The sequence below is a fragment of the Miniopterus natalensis genome, chromosome 8 (assembly GCF_054644295.1).
Source record: "Miniopterus natalensis isolate mMinNat1 chromosome 8, mMinNat1.hap1, whole genome shotgun sequence".
Taxonomy (NCBI): Eukaryota; Metazoa; Chordata; class Mammalia; order Chiroptera; family Miniopteridae; genus Miniopterus; species Miniopterus natalensis.
Genome location: NC_142088.1, coordinates 75903770 through 75925316, shown reverse-complemented (window position 1 = coordinate 75925316; position 21547 = coordinate 75903770). Strand labels below are relative to the sequence as shown.

At 45.5% G+C, this 21547-nt stretch overlaps 1 protein-coding gene across 1 annotated transcript in view; it reads right to left on the bottom strand.

Annotated features, from left to right (window-relative positions):
• Positions 1-19831, bottom strand: part of RALB (RAS like proto-oncogene B) — a 38979-nt gene extending 19148 nt beyond the window's left edge. Inside the window, exon 1 of the mRNA XM_087819911.1 lies at positions 19765-19831. The gene's annotated coding sequence lies outside the window, so the exon portion shown is untranslated. The remainder of the gene's footprint in view (positions 1-19764) is intronic.
• Positions 19832-21547: the final 1716 nt, after the last annotated feature.

Here is a 21547-nt window from a genome sequence, read left to right as displayed (position 1 = left end):
CACCCTTTAACACGTCTCCTCACCAACAGAGAAGCTCCGAAGCTTGATTTATTTTTGTCCCCCAAACACTTAAGTGCTACTTTGTGCAAAGCTGGGGATCTGTGCCCTTAGAAAACTCAATCTCCCAAGGAAAGACACTTTAATACAATTTCTCACGAGCAGCAATAAAGGTAGCACAGGGCAGAATGTAAAGCATCCTGCACTCTGAGGAAAGAGAAGCAGGACAGGCCTGAGCATTAACCAGAGTTCACGCAGCAGCTGGGGTGAGAGGGCGCTTCCCAGCATCACGCACACAAAGCAACAAAGGCATGAAGCACCTCGGCGGGTCCTGGCACCAGAGTACTGAAGCATATGGGGCGGTGGGGAATGACTGCGTGATCAGTCTCAAAACATAGGACAGATTCATCTACAAAGGGGCCTCAAGTGATGTCTTAAGAAACGTACCCTAGAGAAACTGAGGGGCCACTGCAAGGGGGGTCCTCTAGCCCGACTTAACCTGTAAGGCACTGGGGCGATAAGAATAAACATGTACCCTTCTGTACAGAAAAGTGAGACACTCAAAACCACGAAAGCTTTATTTAGGTGGCTTGGCAGGGAGGCAAGAGAGTTGCGAAATGCTTTTTATGTAATGTTCTATGATATATTAATAGAAGATAAGGCTCTCTGCCATTTAGTGTTAATTCAAATACCAGAACACATATTCACTTGAGAAGTAAAATTCTGCAAGCAAATTGCAGCATATAAGCCACACAGGAGTGTCAGGAGGAGCAGTGGTCTCTAGTGGACCTTAGTCTCACAGGCCAACACAATCAGTGTTAGCCTTTTGTCAAACTTCAGCCAGGAGAAAGTGAGTTGGTAGATAGAGTCCAAATGCCACCTTGTCTGTATCACAGGGTTGTCACAAAAATCAAATAAGAATCTGAAAATGAAGAGGAAACTTACCCTCCAGTTCCCGTCAGGGTCCTGGTAACGCGTGCAGAAGCACATGGGACTATCAAACACTACACATGTACAAAGAACTGCACTTAGCACTTCTCTCCAGATCGGGTGACTCAAAGGTAATCTGGGTATTACTAATAGGTCATAACTATACGCTGGACTCTCCCAAAACAGTATCCATGGTTTTAATCCTTTAAATAACAGTCAAAAAGGAAGACAATCCTACTCTGAGACTCCTGAAGCACCAAAATAATTAAAGACAGTAAAGAAAAAACCACTGAAAACTTAGGAACGCATGAATCCATACCTGTAATAAGTATTATATAGACAAGGGTGAAGGGAGGGCTCTTGCTTACAGTAGAACACCAAAGGCCCACTGATCAATGTAGAGGGTGCCTGAGCTGGGAAATCAACACTTTGCAACAGTTACAGTAAAGACTGGTTCAGGCAAGAAGCATTCATAGATGCTACACTATGCTAAGCGAAATAAGCCAGTCAGAGAAAGACAAGTATCACATGATCTCACTCATCTGTGGGCGCTAATGAACAAAATAAACTGACGCACAAAAAAGATCGAGACATTGAAGCACGGAACAGACTGACATATTTGGGGGGGAGGTTAACCAATGAACTTACATGCATATAAGCAAAGCCCATGGACAGACAATAATGCGGGGAAGGCCTGGGAGGGGGTAGGAGGGGGGTGGAAGGGGTCAAGGGGAGAAAAAAGGGGGAGACATCTGTAATACTTTGAACAATAAAGATAAATTAAAAAGCAAAAAAACAGGCACTACATCTGAAGGGGAGAGTCAGAAGAGGAACAAGATAGATACCTGGTCTTACAAGTGTCTCCACAGATTCCTTCTGAGCCAGACTCTGAATTTTAACAAGCAGCTAAGCATACTCACACCATTCTAAGTGTCAAGGCAAATCCCAATTATTCATACCACTTCCCGTTACAATCCAAATTAGGAACAATCTGATCTAAATAAGGGTAGTGAAGGACCCTCCCCCCAAAACTAGCACTCCCAAATACAAAGTAACACAGGAAGCAGGGATCATAGAGACTGCGGATGCTGAGTAATGAAAATGTAGAACCCAGTGACACTGTCTATCCGGCAGGCATCATTTTCATTCCTGTTGAAGATCAACATGGAGTCTCACTTCTTAGCATCTAACACATTATTAAACAGCAGTGACAAAATAAACTGAGGGACTGTATAAATGAGTGTGCCAGTGTCCGTAAGAATCTGTGAGTTGACAGCACCTCGCTTCCTGCATTAAATCCCTACATCACTGCACAAGCTTGTGATGATCTGTAAACAGTCTCACAGGCACACCTGGGGCTCCGAGAGGTAGTATGTATTCACGTGTCTCCAGGGCCTACAATTCTGACCTACCATGTATGAGAGACCTAGAAATGCCCAGAGAACGAATAAAGGAATGAATGAATGAATGATGAGGGAAGAGTTTAAGCAATAAAAATGAGGGCCTATACTAAACAATATTCCATAACATACTACACCGCATTTCTCATCAAAGTTCCTTTAAGGAAATGTCTCCTGAGTGTTTTATCATGAATGCTGATTCCAGAAGGTAAGCCATTAAAGTAGAAGCCCTCCCAGAGGTTCTTTTTGTGGCTTAACAATAAATGCTGTTAGCTACAAAAATAATTTAAAAATACACACACATACACGTGCACACACACACTCAGGAGCCAATTTGAAGAGATTGGTCAAAGATGGTCAATTAAAGATATATAAAGATAGTAACTGCAGTGGCTTGAAGTGCACCAAATTTGTCCACAATGATGCTAAAAAAGCACCTTACTGGTCACTTTTGGAGGTCTAGTGAACAACTCATTATTTTAAAAATTGGTAAATGAAGGGAAAGAATTAAAAATATATCTTGCTTCTCCTATACAAACTATGCCATAGGGTGACCAAATAATACATGGAGCAAGTTACCCTTTACAAAATATTCTAAGAAATCAAGGAATGGGAGAACTTGAGCTATTGCCATTTTGCAACTCCTCATGAATTAAGAAATCTAGGCACTAAGCATCAAGAGCTGCTAACGGGGGGGGGGGGGGGGGGCGACATTATTAACATCTTGAAAAAGGCACAACCATCAATGATGTAGTCTTGCTCCCCACAAAGCTTTTAAGTCTGGTTCCCGAGATACAGGAGACAGAGGAATGTGCTGAACATGCCCCCAGAGACACACCATGAGCAGTACAGAAACTAGAGGAAGTTCTGCAAACAAGCCACCCAGTTTTTCCAACGATCACATCTCAAGAAAAGAGAGACAAAGAGGGGACACTACAGATTATGAGACCTAAGAGGCATATCAACTGATTGAAACATATGGACCTTATTTGGACCCTAATTTGAACAAACAAACGCCTAAGAAAATTTGGGCAATGTGAACATGACTGGATTGGAAATATTAAGGAATTATTGTTTAAAATTTTTCAGATGACTTCATTTAACCTCATTACAAATGAAGCTAAGTGACATATGGGATTTGCTTCAAAGTCATCAAGGGGAAAAGAGTGGAGAGTTAGATGAAATAAGATTAGCCATAAATTGATAATTGTTGAAGCTGGCTGATGGGTACAAGGTAACTTGTTATGCTATTCTTGTACTTTTATATGTTTGAAAATTTCCACAGTAAAAAAGTTATTTAAAAAATGAAAACAAAAATATAGGTGCTACTCTTCTGGCGATTCCAATTTAGGACCATAGAGACCTGGCACCTACATCCTTAGGCCATCCAGACGACTGCAACTCACACCGGGACTGAACACCATCCCCTCAGACTTGAAGCTCTCTGAGAACAGATTCTGTACTTGTTAACCGCTGTTTCACCCCTTATCTACCACAGAGAACATACATTTTCTCAACTTAAATCTGTAAGAGTTAAAATAGTCGTCTGGGCAGAACCATGAATCTAACTGCAAAGAGAATTCCTTTTTTCTGATAAATATCAATTTTCAGTCTCACAGTTAAATTACGCTACCAACTTTTGTTTTTACAAGGGCCATGGTTCATTGCTTTGTTTAAAAAAAAAACTGATTCACATTTCAAAGTCTGATTCAAAATTATTTTGTCATCCTTACAGACCGTCCCTTTATTTTTCATTCAGACCCAAGTGAATGCTTTCCTCTTCATATCCACCTCCTCACTAGAGAGCCTTACTCAACATAGTCTTCTACTTATGTTCTTCAAATTCAAGTACAGTCATTTCTACCATAGTCACGCTACAGCTTTAAAGTCTTCAGAAACAGGGAGCCCTAAATAAATGAGAAAGAAGGTTGCTTTTTTTAAATTGTTTGCTTGGCCCTGGCCAGTGTGGCTCAGTCAGTAGGAACACTATCCCATACACGGACGGTCCCAGGTTCAATTCTCTTTCAGGGCCCATGCCGAGGTTATAGGTTCGATCCCCAGCCCCGGTCGGGCAGGGGGTGGAAGGCAACCCATTGATGTTTCTCTCTCACATCAATGTTTCTCTCTCTATCCCTCCTTTCCCTCTCTCTAAAAATCAACAAAAATGTCCTTGGATGAGGATTTTTTTTTTAATTGTTTGCCTTTAGAAAATGTAGAATTTTACCAAAAATAACACAAAATAACAAAGATTGAAAATGGTATGTTCACTTCAAGTAAAGAAGTAAATACAGAAAAAAAGTGATTCCGATTTGAAAAAATATTGGATTTTCACAATTTAGAACAGAATGGAAACTCTAGAAACCAGAAAACAGGTTTTAAAAAGTACTTTATTAAATTCTACCAAGACTTAAATTTTAATTTTTACCAAAGCAGGTTTGGAAGATTGTTAGTATACATTTGTAGCAACGCTTAAACCATCCATAGAAACGAGTAAGCCACCCTGCGTTGAAGTTCCGACTGAAATGCTTGTTATTTCGGAAATACACACTCACGGACTTACCACTTTCATTTCCTAAGCACGGTTACCAATCTTCACATTGAGAAAAAACGTACAAATTGCTCATCTTCCCTTAACAAAACCTAGAAATTCAATTCAGGTCAATTTTTTAAAGATTTGCTTAATCACCCAAATCTCCCATTTTATGAGAAGAGGAAAGCGTCCGTGGCAAGATTCCGCATCTTCAGATGGAGTGTTGCCAAACCATCCCTCCACGGCCCGAAAAAGGACCCGAATGGACTTTCAGCTGCTATTTTTTTTTAATCCTCACCTGAGGGTATTTTTCCCATTGCTTTTCAGAGAGTGGAAAGGAGGGTGCTTTTCAGAGAGTGGGAGGGAGGGAGGGATGGAGGGACAGAGGGAGAGAGACATCAATTAGTTGCCCCCTGCATGTGCCCCGACCAGGGTCGGAGATCAAGCCTGCAACCAAGGTCCATGCCCCTGGCCAGAATCGAACCTGGGACGCTTCAGTCCGTGGGCCGACGCTCTAACCACTGAGCCAAACCAGCCAGGGCTTATGCTATTTTTATTTTTTGCCATAAATCACTCAGGCTTCTCTGAAGTCCTCCCAACTCTCTTCCAAAATAAAAAAGCAAAGGCCTGCTCAAAGTAATAGCACATTAAGAACAGTAACAAGCCCTGGCCCCTTTGGCTTTCCGCAGTTAGCATTCACAAACTTCACGCCTTCTCCTAGAGGTTCACCTTACGCGTCACTTCTTCCTAGAGGCCTTCCTGGACTTCGGCACCTCAGTAAGGCCCCCTGTCCAGCACCCTCCAGTTCAGCCCCTTTGCTTCCTCACTGCAGATCACCTGCAATTCCTATCTTTTTCTGCTTTCCACTTACTTCCTCCACTACAATTAAACCTCCATGAGGGCAGGCACCAGGTCTACTGTTTTCCTCCTGTGGGAATGTTTCCCTTTATGATCGTATAAGTCAAGCTGCAACCTAAATAACATGAATTCTACCCAAACTATGGTAATCATAAAATCTAATATACAGTGTAAATTTAACACTTGCATTCATCCATATCTTATTTCCATTACTTATGGTCAAAAGCATAAAAAGTTTAAGCCACTATGTTCTTATTTCAAAAGCAAAGTTTGACAAGTGGATAACATTAATTTTTTTGTTGTTGTTAATCTTCACCCGAGGATATTTTTCCACTGACTTTTAGAGAAAGTGGAAGGGAAGGAGGGAGGAGGAGAGAGAAAAATATCGATATGAGAGAGACACATCACTTGGTTGCTTCCTGCACATGCCCCGACCAAGGCTGGGATCGAACCTGCAACGCAGGTACAACACTCTAACCACTGAGCCACATCGGCCAGGGCTAATTTTTATTTTTTAAGCTTTGAAAATTTTTCACTATAAAATTTAAATGTCTTAAGATTGTTACTTATTTATTTGAACTTATCATGAGGCTATCATTACTAGTTATGACACGGGCCCTTAAAACAGAGATCATCAGACCATCAAGTAAAGTAAGTTTATTAAATAAGTCTCAGAGTAAACAAAAACTGTAGCCCCAGTGGTTTGATATTTCAATACAATATGCAAAGTCCCTAGTTTTACCAGAGAAACTCTTTAAAAATTAGAGCAACCTAGTTTTTATAAAAATCTATCATTTCACCCACTGATTTAACTAAGGATTTCTAAGCATTCGTTATTCAATGGGCAGAAATTTTTCTGACTGATCACCTCTTATAAAGGAGCACAGACCCTCGCAATAAGAGCCAACCCTGAATGGGGCTCAGAGCCCCTTGGCTCCGGGCCCTATGGTCACCCAGAGAAGAAACCGTAACGGCTAGCTAACAATCTTTAACAGATACAAATTCGGTAGGGCTGCGGCTGGATCTGTTAAATCTTTCTATTAAATGAAGATGCTCCGCCTTGACTGCTCTATTGATAAATTTGTATATTTTTACTGCTTTTCACTAATTGGGGCATTCCAGTAGTGATGGTCCAGGCGAGATACACTGAAGTTATCAGGGTTCTCGGAGTTCCTCTTCCTGCACACTCAGCCTTTCCCACACACACGAACTTAAAGAAGGAGACTCGACTCCCCCCTTGTGCAGCTGCTCTTATCATCAGCATCAGGGACCAGAATATTCTTATACTCTCATGCATGCATGACTCAGTTTCCATGCCTAGAAAAATAAGGAAGTCGAATGAAATAATCTAGATTCCTTTCCCATTTTTTGTTTTCTTCTGAAATTAAATCTGCAAAACAACTTAAATTAGCAACGCTGTGTACCTAAGGACATTTGTTTTGGGTATTTCTGTTCCCTAAGGAACATTTCTTTATCTGTTCTCCCACCAAAAGAAAAGAAAAAGAACAAATTAACAAACTCAACAAACAAAACCCAGAAAGCTCCTAGGTTGCTCATCTTAGAGCCTGCTCTGGCCTGTACCACTCCCTCTGCCAGGACTGCCCTTCCTCCCGATGAAGGCTCACCTGCGACTTCACGCAGCCTGACACCCCCACCGTCCGAGCGTCCCCAGCTCAGCCGACTCCCGCAGGCTTCCGCACAGGGCGCCCTGCCCATCAGTACAGCCCCCTGCCGCACCGAGGGGAAGCGGGATTTCCTCCGGGGTGCGGTCCGTCCCTCCCACCCACTGCAGCTGCCCACTCATCCCTGTGTGCCCAGCGTGCCCAGTGCGCCCAGTACTTCGGAGCTGCCCAATACGTGCTGGACAGAAAACCCGAGTTCTCCTTCTGGGCTGTGAGGCCTCAAGAAGACAAGCGTTAACTGATAAACTGAAAAGTTAATTCGCTTATATGATGACTTTCCTGAACTACAAAACAACAACAAATGGTGGGAGGTGATCTGCAAGCTCTGGTTTTTAAAAATGTATAGTTTTTCTGCAATGAAGTCCTCTCCCACCATGCCCTCCCCCCTCAATGGGTCTGGGGATTTCACTGGCCCTAGAAAGTTCTACCAATTTATACAAACTCCAGTTCCTTCCACCTGCAAAGGCAGCCTCGCGGGCATTAGCACTATTTCAACTCTCAATAGCTGAAGGTCGAATTAGGAACTAGCATACGTGTCCCTGTTCTGAATTATTTATCCAAATAAAATCCTGTTAGGGATGTACTACTATTTCTACTTCTGTATGTATAATGCATGCACCCAAACAGAACTTGTCTAGCTGCACAGTCACTTAACTAATTAATGGCAGGGCTAGGACTGGAGCCCCAGCAGTCTGGTTCGGAGTCCACTCAGCCACGACACGAGGCTGCTCCATTAGTGGACAGCTGTGGGGTGGAGAAGGGCTTCAAACTTGGTGTGAAATACTGGAATTTCTATCAATGACACAGAACTATGCATCAGGAAGCTCGTTAAAGAGAAAGAAATGCACAGGCAACTAGAGCACAAGTTTTAAAACAAAGACCTGGGAGGAAATGTGCAAAAAAAACAATTATATACCCCAAATATTGAAAACAGGAACTTGAGTAGATATTTGTACACCCGTGTTCACAGCAGATTGTTCACAACAGTGGAAAGGTGGAAGCAACCCGACTGTCCACTGATGACGAACAGAAAACAAAGTGTGGTCTAGCCACACGATGGGACATTATCCAGTCTAAAAGAAGGAAATTTTGACACATGCTACAACATGAATGAATGCTGAAGACATTATGCTACGTAAATTAAGCCAGACACAGAAGGACAAATGCCATATGATTACACCTGTATGAGGTACCTGAGATAGTCAAATCCACAGAGTTGGAAAGTAGAACAGTTGTTGCCAAGGGCTGGGGAGAGGGGAAGGTGGGGAGTTGGTGTTCAATGGGCAGAGTTTCAGGATGGGGTGATAAAAAATGTTTTGGAGATGGACGGTGACTATATAACAGTGGGAATGTACTTAATGCCACTGAACTGTATCTTATAAATGGTTAGAATGGTAAATTTTATGTTATGTTTATGACAATTTTTTTTAAGTAGTTATACACCAACTATAGTGTGGGACAGGAGGAAAAACACTCGACTAGAAGTCTGGAGTCGGCCATTAGGACACTAATGACCTCCGTTAAGCTACTTTTCTCAGCCTCAGTGTGATCTATAAAATATACAGCTATGTGTATCCTCAGGGCTACTATGAAGGTTACATAAGAAAACACCTATCCTAACACCTGGCTCTGAGTATGCACTTAGCTGTTTCTTGAATATCACTCTGATATTTTAGAAAGTCTTGAGAAAGAAACTGGAGCCAAAGCTGTGCTAAGGCAGGAGGAGGTGCCAGTCCTTAAAAGAAGGGACCAGGCACGGAGACTTCTTTGCCCTGACAGCTGAGGCAACCCCATCCGAGGGCCACACTAGGAAGAGGCCTGGCTTCTGGACTTCATTCAACCACTCACCCACTATACTGACTTGGCGAGTCACTTCACCCCACTGGGCCTGAGTTCTCCACCCGAGGAACAGGGACACTTGCCCTGCCCATCTCAGAGTCCTGGCGAGGAACAAATGGGAATGTACTGTTGAAGGACAAACAACTGAGTAAATGTGAAGATCTAACTGGCTTTATTAAGCATCCCATCCTACAACCAGAAGGACCCATGGAGGGACTGTGCAAAATGAAGGCTTTTACAGGCAGAAAGAGGGTGGGCAAGAAAGTTAAAAGAGTGGATTCTTTCTGGCCACGGTCACCTTCCTTTAGGGGTAAGAAGGGGGGCTTATCAGGCAGATGACCTCACTAGTGCTGACCAGGGAATTCCAGATTGACTGTCTAAAATTCCACTCCTGGGAGAGGCTGAGACTTGGTGGGGCCCAGCAAAAGTGACTCCACTTTGGGTCTGCTGTTTCTTTTTAATAGTACTAAAGGCTTCGAGAGTCCCAAGAGCATTTTCAATATGGAAATAAGGAGTATTATCATCATCAATAGAGGTCGTTCAGACCCTTCTTTCTTCTCTATCACCCCAAAAGGCAATGACACTCACCTTCAGAGGCACTGCTGATGGGCAATTCATGACCTGCCCTAAACCTCCCCAAGCAGGTCCTGACATTTCTCTAACAGAAACTGTCTTTCATTCGATTCTCTCCCCTGCTGTCAGTGTCTGAAGCCTTAGGGAACCAGCACCAGGAAACTGCCACCTACCCAGCCTCTTCTAAGAATGTTCCTTTACCTTCCGGCTTTCCCTGAGACTTGGGCGTGCCCTGGGGACACCAACTCTGAAGCAGATGCTGTTTTCCCTCTCATGCCATGTGCTGTAGGGCCAGGGGCACTGTCACTTCCAATTCAGTACTTCTCTCAGCCCAATAATGTTCTCCTTCCTTTTACAAAAGCCCAGGATCTTCAGGGCTCGGTTAACACCCGTTCCCCCACCTTGCTGCCGGAATCTGCAGGCCTCCTCCTCACTCCCCTCATTTATTGGTGGAATTTGTTTCTCGTTCGCAGGCTTCCTTTCTACCCAACTCCTGGCATCTTCCTCAGTGACTTCTATGTTCACATGGACGAGCTTGGCCTCTCACAAGCTCCTGAGCTTCTCTTCTCCAGAACTATTTTCCTGCTTTCTACCTACTCTGCTAGGGGCAGACCCTGAGCTTCATCACTGGGAGCTTCTGTCCCATAACCCTCCAGCCTCAGCCACCACCTGCAAGTCCACTCACTCAAATGCCCACCTACCACAATTCTCTGCCTTCACACTTGCAAGCAGTGGTCTCCAGCCCTTCCTGCACACCAGCTCCCTCTGAGCTATAGAGGGAGAGAAAATCATGCAGCCAGCCTTATGAAACTTCACATTGAATGCATTTATGGTCACAAGCCAGAATCCACTCAGCCCTTCCCAGAAATCTTACTGGGTCCTTCCTACACTCACGCTCCGGAAACAACCTTCCCTCATTTCTCCCAAACAGCAGCCTTTGCGCACAAACGCCCTCAGTGCTCCTCCACCAAACCTACAAACCTACCAGCATCCATACGCATCTCCTCTGTGTCGCTGGCTACATGGAGAGCATGCTCCTACTCCTGGCAAAAGCCAGCCCCTCCTCACAGGCTTTGGACTCCAGCGGCCACCACCCCCAAGCCCAAGAAAGTCACCCCAGCCATTACCTCTCTTCCCACATCATTAGTCAGCCTTTACCCCTCCACAGGATCATCGCCAACGGCACAAGACCCATTCTGTTTAGGCTCACCCTAAACACACACGCGTTTTCTACCCCACACGTCCCTCCAGCGGGCGACAGTTTCTCCACTGCCCTGGTTATCTATGCCAAGCTTCCCACACTTCACTGCAGATACAGATTACCTGAGGGTCTCGTTCAAATGCACATTGCTACTCAGCGGGCGAGGAGTGGAGCCCAGGGTTCCGCACTGCCCGCTGCTCCAGCTGCTGCTGGCCACAGATGCCCTCCAGCAGAAGGCCCTGCGTCTCCTTCCCTCACTGCTTCTAATCTGCTTCCTTCCCCAGCATAATTTCATGGAAACTGGTCTTGTCAAAACACCAATAAATTCCACATTGCGAAAGCCAATAAAAACGTTTCTTTCTCCTCTCCCATCCCCTCCCCCTCCCCCTTTTAAAAAATGAGCGTGTAGGACATGTGATCAAACTTTGCCTGGAAAGGGGAAGGCCCCTAGCAGGCCAATTCAAAGATCCCTGTGGGCATCTCCCTCCAGGGTCTGGCCTCCGCCTCCGCAGCGCCACGTGCCCCGGGCCGCGTTCCTCTGGCCGCTCCTCCTCTGTACTGTCTGCCAGGTCTCCTCCATCACCTGACTTCTAACGTCAGTACTCCTCAGAGCTGAGTGCTACAGCCTCTCACCTCTACGCTCTCGCTCAGTGATCTCACCCATACCAGCAACTTTATATGCAGCTCCCAAACTTTTCAAATGCAGCCCGGGTCACTCTTCTGACCTCCAGATTCATGTCCCTCTGCCTAACTGCCACCTCAGCCCACATGGGTATCTGGCAAGAATCTCACCCTTACGATTCCCAAACCAGAACTCTTAATTCTTCAGCCCTTAAAATCTACACCTTCTCCACTAATCTCCATCTAGTAGTTACTAAAGTAACTAGTCATATACGGGGCATTACTAAAAGCCAAAAACCTGGGAGTCATCTTTGATTCCCTTTTCCTGTCCCCGAACTCAATTCATGACCAATTCTGAGGCAGGATAGAAAGAAGCTAGGAAAATTCCTTGGCAATAAATCGTAAGATCTTATCTTCCCTAACCAAGGACACTTAGGAGCAAATGGTTTACACATTCTAGTCCCTGTCCCTCTTGAGTGACATTCTTTGAAAGTGAAACTGACCAGAGAATGACCCTGACCTACTCTTTTGAATGTATCAGCATATTAAAGGACATACCTGGAAAGCTGATGAATATTCTATTGAGATCCTCCCTAAAATTCTAACCTTTAGAAAACAGATAAAAACTCTTAAAACAAAGGACCCAGTGCATGCTCTCCCTAGAACACACCTGTGCCTTTACCCAGGCGCATATATTTGTTTTCTTTCCTCAGGCGCATATATTTGTTTTCTTTCTGCTATGCTCTAAGGGTTCCCACTAGACTTGCAACAGGGGAGCAGTGGGCAATGGCAATTTGTCCAGGGCTAACCCCCTGAACCTGCCTCCAAGGGCGCTCCTTTTGCCTCTGTAACTTGTTTCCTGAGTCCACAGAGCCCAGGTGGCTCATTCCTTCTGCCTCCGTGACTTGCTTTCTAAAGGGCCAAGGCACCTTGCCCAGGCTCAACTCTTTCTCACGTTTCCAAAGGGCCAGGCAGCTCCACAAAGACTCACTCCTGTTGCTATGATCTTGCCTCTTCTATCTTAAGCCCTTCCTTGTTTCACTGTCCCCAGCTTTAATAAACGTGCTCTCTAAATCACCTAGACTCACATCGTGAAATCTTTCCTGCAAGAAGTCAGGAACCCACTCATTTCAGACCACACTGGGGCAGACCCACCTCAGTCTTGGTCCCTTTGCAGTGACAATTCTACTGATTTTCCATCTCCAAAATACATTTTAAATCCATCTGCTTCTTCCATCTCCTCTGCCACACCCCGTCCCAGCCACCAACCACTCAACAGCCACAACTTCCTAAATGACTTCTCAGTGCCACTTTAGCTTCTCTTCAATCTGTTTTCCACATAGCCCCTACTGTGAATTTTCTAAAAATGCAAAGAAAAGTGTGCTGCCCTGGCTGGTGCCTCAGTCAGTTGGAGCATCATCCTGTACACCAAAAGGTTGTGGGTTTGATCCCTGGTCAGGGGGCATACAGGAGGCAACCAATTGATGTTTCTCTCTCACACTGATGATGTTTCTTTCTCTCTCTAAAATCAACAAAAACATATCCTTGGGTGAGGATTTTTTTTTTTTTTAAGTGTGATTAAGCCCTTTAATGGCTCATCATGAGTAAAACCCAAACCCTCTATTCACCATGGCCTACAAGACCCTACACCAACTATTCCCTGGCCGGCTTTGTCTTCCTCCAGTTCCATGAGTCATATGCTCCTATCCCTGTCACACCCTCTGCTCTTCTATAGTACTGCCTTTAGCAAGGCCTGAAGCAAGAGGAAGTTCGGTACAATCAAGAAACTGAAGAAAGATCCTTGTGGCTGCCTGGAGCAGGAAAAAAGGCAGAATATGGTATGAGATGAAACTAGAGGAAAGTAAGGGCAGGTCATTTACCACCCAGCAAGTCCCATAGTTTAGGGATTTTAAACTTTTTACTGAGAGCACTGGAAAGCCACTGAAGTGTTTCAAGCAAATAAGTGACATAATTAGACTTGCATGTTGAAAAGACCATTCTAACTACAGTGTGGAAAAACAGAGCGGTCTCGAGATGTGGGAGATGCAGCAGGCAGGCCAGAGGCAAGGGTGGCCTAAGAGGATGGCAGCAGACATGGAGAACACAGCTCGATTTCACACTATTTAGGAGGTTGCAATACTGTGATTTATAAGAAATATATTTGATCTTGGGCCACAGTTCCTAGCTCACCACTCTGCAAACCCTTGGAATGCCCTGAGTGAGAACAACAGGTGCATCTTTCGTTAAATGATCACATCTCCTCCTCCCTCCGTTCCTGAAAATGCCTCAGAGCCAGGAAGGTGAACCGTGGCTCACTATTCATAACAGGACCCTTTCCACCACACCTGGGTTTATGCCAATGAGGCGACGTTGGAGCGCACCCTAGGGGGGCGCTGGTTGCTGGGGAACCAACCTGGAACTGATGGTTGGAACTTTCAGTCCCACCCCTGGTTTCTAGGAGCAGAGAGGGCTGGAGGTTGAACCAGCCACCAGCAGCCAATGATTTAATCAATCAGGACTATGCGATGAAGCCTCCCTAAGAACCCAGAAGGAGGGTGTCAGAGTTTGCAGGCTGGGGAACCAGGACGCTTCCATGCGCCACCACGCTGGGCCCCAACCTCCTCCAGGACAGGCACTCCTTTGCTAGGGACCTCACCCTGTGTATCTCTTCTTCTGGCTGTTGATTCGTACCCTTAACTATCCTTTGTCATAAATTGGTAATCTAGTGAGTAAACCAGTTTCCTGACTTCTTTGAGCTGCTCTAGCAAATTAATTGAACCCAAGGAGGGAGTTGTGGGAACCTCTGATTTATACCAGTCATGGGGCAGAAAAGTTCAGGTAACAACCTGGAGACCGGCATTTGAAATCCAAGGAGGGGATCGCGGGGCCCTCCAATCTGTAGCCAGTTGGTAACAACCTGAGCTTCTAACTGTTGTCTGAAGTGGAGGGCAATCTTATGGGACGGAGCCCTTACCCTATGGAATCTGATGCTGTCTCTAGACAGTGTCAGAATTGAGTTGAATTGTAGGACACCCAGCTGGTGTCTGAGAATTACTTGGTGGTGTGGACAACCCCACCCCCTATACATACACACCACATTGGAACTGAATATAAAACCTTTTTAGAAGTTTAACAAAAAATATGGCAGAACTTACTGAACAGATATAATGTGAGATTTTTTTAAAACGCTTACTATGCAACGGGTAGATGCACCACATTAGCTAAAGCCCTCTCCTAATAACAGGATCAGCTAATCTACAATAAATGGCTGGCCACCAATCCTTTCCTGTTTTTAGAGGGGGGAGGGGGAAGGAAGGAAGGGATGATGGGAGAGGTAGGATGAAAGAAAAGAAAGACAGTAGCTCATAAATTAGGGCAGTGAATGGGAAAAGGGCCAAAAATTGGAAGAAAGGAAATCAAATTGTGCTGACTTTTCCAGTCTGCCTAACGATGACTCTGACCATCTTCAAGTGGGTCAGGATGAATACAAACGATGCTCAGAATACTTCATTATCTGAAGTTACAGCTTAACATGATTTATGAACTCTCGTTATAAATATGCTGGGTTCAAAGGATATTTGTTACATGAAAATATTAGAGTGAGAATTTTTAGAGATGGAAGGAAACTGAGAAGTCATTTAATGAGGCTTCAGGCCAAGGATTCCTAAATTCTTCTCTCCACCTACAGACACTTCAGAAAGATTTCATCTATAGGCTAAAAGAATACAGCCCTTCTATCCAGGTGGATAATTAAAATACCTCAGCATTTCAAAAGAGAAATTAAGACTTGCTAGGCAAATAAATATAATCCAAAGACTTAAAATAACTGAGGGTGGGGGGTTTGATTTAGGTTCACCAAGATTTTTCAGCTACTTTGTCAGTGAGTTTTCTTTTTAAAAATACACAGATGATTAATGACTACTTTTAAGCTGTCTATCAAAGAGATCGCTTTGGCAATAATTTTTTACCAATTTGTTTTAGGATTAAAAAAAACACTCAGCTGTTCCATTTGGTTTAAGGATCAGCAAGATTTAAATGTCTAATTTCCTAACCTACTGCATATTTGGCTAATTAAGTCTAGCATCTGACAATGAAGAACCAGAAGAAAGAACATAAAGTATAATATTAAAAGATTCTATAATAGTAAAACCTCCAGCTGTATTTTAATCTCCTACAGTACATACTTTAGTAAGCTTATGAAACAAAGATTTTCTCAATATCTGGTCTGAACCTTGAAAAAGACACTGTGGAAGCTAGTGTCCAAGAATGCCAACAGTCCTCAAGCTCCCCTTGTGTAGTCAGTCCCCTCCTACTGTACAGGTTTGGTCTACGTGCCGATAAACACGATGGTATGTCACTGCCGATTAGGCGCCAAGACACTGCAGTTCCCATCTTGCTTATACTCTTTCCTTCTCCCTCTCTCCCTCTCTCAGGTCACTTGCTCTGGGGGAAAAGTCAGATGCCATGTTGTAAAGAGTCCTGTGGAGAGGCCCACATGGTGAGGAGCTGAGGCCTCCAGCCAAGAGCCATGTAAGTGAGCCATCTTGGAAGCAGGTTCCCCAACCCCAGTCAAACCTTCAGATGGCTCCAACCTCAGGAGAGACCCTGAGCAGAAGCACCCACCATGCTGCTCCCAGATTCCTGAACTTCAGAAATTGTGACATAATAAATGTCTGTTGTTTAAAGCTGCTAAATTTGGGATAATTTATTCCCCAGCAGTAGAAAATTCATTCAATATATATATTTTTAAAATATATCTTTATTGATTTCAGAGAGAGGAAGGAAGAGGGAGAGAGAGAGATAGAAACATCAGTAATGAGAGAGTCATTGATCTGCTACCTCCTGCAGGTCCCCAACTGGGGATCGAGCCTGCAATCTAGGCATGTGCCCTGACAGGGAATCGAACCTCGATCTCCTGGATCCTGGGTCGATGCTCAACAGCTAAGCCATGCCTGGCCAGGCGAAAAGTCATTCAAAAGACAAACTTTAGAGGACCAAACAACTATATTTCCTTTAACTCATGCTATATGCTGAGTAAAAGTACATAACTTGGACTATTTTAATTTGGGTCAGACCTAATTTAGTATTTTCTTTTTTTTTTCTTTTTTTTTTTTTTAAATTTATTTTATGTATCTTTATTGATTTCAGAGAGAGGAAAGGAGAGGGAGAGAGAGAAATAGAAACATCAATGATGAGAGAGTCATTGATCGAGCCCACAACCCGGGCATGTGCCCTGACGGGGAATCGAACCCTGATCACCTGGATCCTAGGTGGATGCTCAACCGCTGAGCCACGCCCAGTCGGGCTACTTTAGTATTTTCTACATTAATTCCCAATCTCGTGGACCTAAAAGATGCTATATGTAAGTTGCCCACAAAGCAATAACAAAAGCAACAATAACAATAATATATTAGCAATTATCAATTAATAGCACCTTTCTCTGAATTTAGATTTTGATTTCTAAAAAAGCAAAAACTCCGTAAAGATTCATTTACAGCCATAACAGAAAACACTCAGGAAATGTATAAGCAGTTACTTTTTACTTTTTTAAAAAGTAACATAAACTTGAAATTAAGACCTAGCTGGCATTTTGCAGTTGCTATGGTAACCACATACTCTGTGATTTTGATACTCTGCTTCCAAACTCTCTTCATCTTTCTTTCCACTGTCACCCAACCAAAAGCTCATAAGCCCTCTTGACTGCTGGTTCCTCTACTTTTGAAACATCTTAGAATATGTACACACATACACCCATGCTTGTATTCCTAGGTAGCAAAAGAACTGAGGAGCTAAAGGAGACAGCTCAAGGTTAAATATTATCTCCAAGGTCAAATATTTATCTAGTATTGGTTAGACCTGTGGGTCTGTGCCAAGCAGATAGCTAATGCTCAATAAACCTTAGTTTCCCTCTTCCTACTTACCCGCCCCACCCCTGATCGAGAGTTCCATTTTCTCTGGTACTCTGACTCTCTGATTCAGACTTACCCTCAGCCACATGAATTCACTTTAAAAAAAAAAAGACAAATCCAGGTATCTTGCATATCTAAGAGCAAGAGCTGTTTGCATAGAAGTATTTGGAGCCAATGAAAAGCGGGACTCTTGCACATTTTGAGACAAATACACTGGAAATATTAGACGAGTTCAACAAGATCTCTTCCAACACTGTAGTTCTAGGTTGTCTCCAAATTTAGCTTTCAGAAAAGGTTTCCAATGATGTTTCCAAATTCCATGACTGCATAAGAATTTAGCAACTGAATGCAAAGAGGTATTCTGGGATTGGGTGATATGGCACAAAGGATTATTTCAACTCCGGTTTAAAAATTTCCAGTCTCAAGTCATCTTCAGCCAAGGCAAGAGCCTTGAAGAATTACGGCAAGAATTTAAAACTTTTCCACTTCTTCTACCTTCTACCAAGACCCATTCGGATCCCATTTGAGGCTGTAATTCTTGTTTTCCTACCTTCATGTGCCTAGGTCCTATATTCCCAAAAGATACCTAATAACTTATACTCTCACTTTTTTCCACCTAAAATCCTGAGAGGGGCTTGACTCCTCGGGCATAGGGAAACTCTGCTGAGATCTCAGATCAGAGTACCCATTTTTCCAACGAGAAATAAAGTGGAGAGAAAAGGGAGGAAAGACCCAACTGCGGTGAGAAGAAAGCAGACCAGCTGACTCAACTAAAACTACACGCGAGATGTAATATATCCTCACCTTACTCCCACCCTACCTCCGTCGCACCCCCACTACCACAAAGGACACCCTAAACATCCCTTACTTCTTTCAATCCTAACAAGGAGGACAACTATTATCACTGTTTCACAGCTGCGGACTCTGCAGCACAGAGAGGTGAAAGCCATACTCAAGCTCACACCACTAATAAAGTTTCAGAACCAGCATCAAACCTAGGTCTTCACACCCTGTCCTCCAGTTCTTCAGTCCGCAAGGATCCCATTTCTGGGATCTTTGATAAATTCTAATTCTACTGCCCCAGGTTTAAGAAACGTTGCCATAGCCTGTTTCAAGCATGGACATCCCAAGAATCTTGTTGCTCTGCTTAGACCGGGGCTCACTCACACATCAAAGGATACGCTGTCCCTTCTGATAATCAGCGCCCACTATCCATCCCCAAAACTTAACATAAAGAAATGAGGTTAGGAAACTAGGACAAAGCAGAACGCTCACTGTTCGCCAAGGGTTGAAACCAAGGCGCAGATGGCTCAAATGAACAGTCAAGCCTCTTCCAGTGGCAATTCTAACTCGGCCCACCAACCACAAGAGCTTCTCCCCAAAAGACTCATCTGACGGCAACAGCAAAGTTACAACGTTTCCAGTATTCGCCTGAAAATTTGCACAGAAAGGACCCTGCTGAAACGGGCAGCCGGGCGCAGCTCTCTCTGCCACTAGCAGTCCTGCACCGGCCACGGATCCGCTTATACCTATAGGAGGGAGGAAGGGAGGCGCTGAAGCCCGGTCCCCGCAAAGAGCTCAAGTGCTCGGTGCTTCTTCCCATTAGAAGCCACGCTCCGGGCCATCCCCGGATCAGAAAAAAACTAAAGGGGAAGGGGAAGGAGGAGGGGTGGGGGCGGAGGAGGGGTGGGGGCGGAGGGGGGTTGTGCAAAGAAACAACCTCACGCTCATTTGTGAGACAGGACCAAGAACAGATCAAGCAACTTTTGGAACATGGCCCCTGTTCAGTCCAAGTCCAAGTCCTTAAGGTACTTAGAAGTGTCTGCAACACTTCAGCTCTTACCCTGCCCACAGCGGCAACGAAGGGACGGAGGAAGTGGACCATCCTCGGGCTGAAGGCCCGAAAGGGCAGGAAGTGGAAGCAGAGGCCATTTGTGGGAAAAGGGAAGGAGGGGCGAAAAGGGAGGGGCTGGGGCGCCGCCCCCGCTTCCTCGGCTCCGAACTGGTCTACGAGGCCCAGGGTCTTTCTCCGGGGACCTGCCAGGACCGCTGCTCCGGCGTTGCCCGCCGCCAGCCTCGAGGCGCGACGTGTCCCGCCGCCGGCCACAGCCCTGCGCGGAGAGCGCGGGGGCAGGAGGCCGCCCAGCGCCGGCGGCGCACCCCACTTCCCCATCCCGCGCCCGAGCCCGCCCGAGGGGATCCCGCCGGGACCGGACACTCTCACCTGGGACCCGTCCGGCGCCGCCTCTGCCGTCCACTAGCGGCACGCCGCTCTTAAACCCGCCCCGCCCTCTCCCCGGCCTCCTCCCGGGGCCGGACCCCAGCAGTCCCCAGCGGATTTGTCATTGAGCAGCTTGGGCTCGCTTCCCCACCCCCCGAGCGCGCCCCCGGCGTCGCCTAGGCAACCCCGCCCCTCGAGAGCGCGCCCTCCCTTCCGCTCCCACCCCTGGAGGCCACGCCCACTGGGCGCCTATTAGCCAATCTGGAGCGGAGCTTCCGAGCTTCAGGCGGCTGGGGAGTGCGCTTCGCCAATGATAAGCCGCCTCAGGCAGGAGGGGCGGGCTCGGCACGCCTGCCCCGCCCCCTCCATTTCCTCCTCCAGGCGGCCGAAGGGGCTGCACGTGACCGATGCTGCAGTGGAGGAGTCCGGAGCTTTTCGCCGGGTTGTGGGCGCGCGGAGTGGGCTCCGTAGTGAATTTAGGTAAGGGCGAGGCCACAGTAGTGGAAAGCAAAGGGGAAGGACAGCCCTGGGGCAGAAAACCAAGGAAAATTATGATGCGGCGCGCGGGTGCCGAAGGGTCCGGGCGGCCCTCGGGACCTCCGCCTGCGCCGCGACTCGCCTGGGTAATGACTCCCGTTGGCGGTAATGGAGTTACCTGACCGACCCCTGGCAATACTCTACCCAGGTCACAGGGTCAAGAATCCGCACCTCAGCCCTAGCCTTGATGCAGGAAGTGCAGTGGGAAAGCTAATGGCCGACAGGTTTCTCTCCCACAACCTGCCCCTGTCATCGTCCCCCGGATCCCGGGGACTTGTAACTTTCTGTCCAAATAGGGCTTCACCTCGGTTGCTTTTCGCAGCAACCGCCCCTTCCTAGAGCTGAATCCTCCCCCACCACCTCCTCAGGATTTGTGGCCCCACTGACCCCTCCACAAACCTCGTGGCACGCACAACACATTGTATTGCAATTGTTTAGATATCCGCCTTTACAATCTCTGGGGAAGGAAACTGGTTCTTGCCCAATTTGATATCCACAGCAGCTAGCACCATGTCATTAATTCTTTCGTTGTTGATAATTATACATGTATTGTATGAGAGGCTTTGTGCCTTGATTAGATTGTTATGTATAAGCAGCTAACAAATCCAGGCCCTCCACCAATAGCTGTATCAAAAAGCAGAGAAGCTTTACTCTTGTTAAGTAACAGGCTTAACAAAAAACATGTAACCAGAAGAATATCTAGTTTAAAATTTTTTTAATATGTTTTTACTGATTTCAGAGAGAGGAACGTCAATGATAAGAGAGCTGCCTGCACAGCCCCTACTGGGGATTGAGTCCAAAACAGAGACATGTGCCCTGACCAGGAATCCAACCATGACCTCAAGGTGACCTCCAGGTTCACGGGTCAACACTCAACTACTGAGCCACACTGGTTGGGCCAGGCAGAATATCCTAGTTTAGTCTACTATCTTAAGTATTCTGTTTTTACCCTTCTCGTATACATTAAAGACTTCTATTGCATACTAATTATATGACAGAAACTCTGCTAGGTACTATAAGGGAGAAGGGAGCTCTCTGGTATTTACAATCTAGAAAAGAAAACAGGCCCAAACCTTTTTCTATGGAGTAACGATTAAGTGCACAGGTTTGGAATCGGGAAGCATAGGTTCAAAGGAGAGCTCTACCATACAGCTAGCAATTACTTAATTAGGAAGTTAACCTCTGTAGTCCTCAGTTTCCCCAGCTGCCCAGTAGGAACAGCACCTCCACACTGCCAGTGTGAAGATTT